The 2,349-nt window shown below is 38.6% G+C and overlaps 1 pseudogene; it reads left to right on the plus strand.

The window, feature by feature from the left end:
* Window positions 1–280: 280 nt before the first annotated feature.
* On the plus strand, window positions 281–1,844 carry LOC112526920 (annotated as a pseudogene).
* Window positions 1,845–2,349: the final 505 nt, after the last annotated feature.

The following is a 2,349-nucleotide window of genomic DNA, read 5'->3' on the forward strand; positions in this document are numbered from 1 at the left end:
GGCTCAGATCCGGTGAAGCTCGAGCTCAATCGGTTGGAAAATGAAGTTAGAGGTGAGTAATGTGAATTGATCTTTATGGACTCATTAACCTTTTAGTTGGTTGATTTGATATACTTTTTGATATTTTGTGCACGCTCACCGGCGGGGTATTCGTTTGACTTTTCTGCAGATAAGGATCGAGAATTGAACGAAGCTCAAGCAGAGATCAAGGCGCTCAGGCTGTCTGAACGCCTAAGAGAAAAAGCTGTTGAAGAGGTTATAATTTTGCTTATCATTTTGTATGCATTTTCTAATTGTATTGGACACAATGTGGAGTTTACTTGATATGCCAGACAATTTGAATGTAAATGCTTGCTGGCTTGTTTTTAGGGAGACAGGGGAAGAGAAATGATGTRGGAAGGGGGATCGTCATCAGCGGCGGCGGAGGAAGCTGCTGGTGGTGGTGGTGGTGGCGGAGGGAGGAGGAAGCCGTCGTGGAGAGAGAAAGAGAATAATCGGAGGAGAGAGAGTCGACGGAAAGCTATTGCGGCCAATATATTCAATGGATTGAGGACACAAGGAAACTACAATTTGCCTAAGCATTGTGATAACAACGAGGTCTTGAAGGCTTTGTGTAAAGAAGCTGGTTGGGTTGTTCTTCCAGATGGCACTACTTTTCGTATGGTATAATCTTAATCTCACTAATTATTTATTCCTAAATTCGAGTAGAATTGAAGGATTCGTATGCATTTATGGCGATTGGTTAGATCTAGAGGTTTATGAACTGGTATCTCTTCACAAAAATCGAGCTAAATTCTTGAGAATCGATAGGATTATGCAAATGGGTGTGTTTGATTTTGGGATTTCTTTCTTCGATTGTGGATTTTTGGATTTTTAACTTATGGATCTAACCATCTGATTTGATTTTCTTGAGATTTCTTATAGAAACCCTAATTTGTTCTGAATTTGAATCTGTTTGATCAATTTGAATTCAGATGATGGTGGCTGCAAGTAGATTCTTACCCAGAATGCCAATTGTTGAGACTTGTATGAAAACTTATAGATGTTCAATGATCAAATTACACCCAATTTCAAGAAATTTGCAGAAATTTCTTATTTAAATTTCATCAATTGATCACATGAAAACGAATTGTGTGATGGAAGGTTCAAAATCTTCATGAATAGGGTTCTTTATTATGAATTTATGATGCAGATTTTGATTCAAAATCGCAGGGATGCAAGCCATCACCCTCCTCCATTGAAATCAAATGCACATCAGCCAACACAACACCATCTTCTTCCCAGAGACCGAGTCCACCATCTTCATCGTTTCGGAGCCCATCCYGCCTTGATTCCAAAAACCCGCCATCAAATAACCCTTTCGGTTTTCTTTCCAACTCCATTCCGCCATCACTCCCACCTCTGCGTATCTCAAGCAGCGCCCCTGTGACCCCACCTCTTTCTTCCCCAACTTCAAAGTTTCCGAAAAAGAACAATCTTGATTGGAAGATTTCACCAAACAATACACTTCCACCTTCAGTCTGCCAGTTTTTGCATCATCRGTGCCCACTAGCCCGAACAGGCACCARCGGTTCAGGCCTKYTACTATACYAGAGTGCGATGAGCCTGATTGGTGCACCACTGGTTCCTTCCAACGGCTGAGGTTCCAAGATTGTGATCCAATGATGGTGAACCCCAATTCTCCGACATTTAACCTGGTGAACCCAAATGCTCGAGTGGTTGCTACCAATGATCCGATCCAAGAGAAGGGGAAAGGGGTGAAGGCGTGGAAAGGTGAGTAGTTTCATGATGTTGGTTTCGATCATCTTGAACTCACCCTTGGAAACGGGACCACTAAAATATAAGCGTACGCATATTGATTGATGCTGGAATTCTCAAGATTTGAAGATTTAGAGGTTAGAATATGTATCGAATTCTTTTGAAGTGACCAGTGATCTTAAAGATTCGATCTTGATTTTGGTTCTTGGTTCATCATTTTAGTGAATAGAAACCCATGTTTATGATTCATGTGGATATTGGTATGGTGAAGAAGCTTGATCATGTCTCTTGTAGAATCTGGGTTTCATCTCAAAGTTGGAAGCAATTGGCATTGAGATGAATCCTTGGTGAATCTTTTATGATGTTATGAATCAAATGAAAATTATTTGATATGAAACTTTCACTTTTGCTTGATTTTTTAGTAAATGTTTAATTTATAATATATTTTAATAATATAATTAGTTTTATCTATATATTATATTATTATTATTATTATTACTACTTTATAAATGAGATTTGGTAAAAGTCTTAAAAACAAGTTTTGATGCTTAAGGTACTATCTTTTTATGCATTGAGTCTTAAAGTCTTAAA

This window comes from Cynara cardunculus, assembly GCF_001531365.2.
Source record: "Cynara cardunculus var. scolymus isolate 2C chromosome LG 14, CcrdV1, whole genome shotgun sequence".
Lineage (NCBI taxonomy): Eukaryota > Viridiplantae > Streptophyta > Magnoliopsida > Asterales > Asteraceae > Cynara > Cynara cardunculus.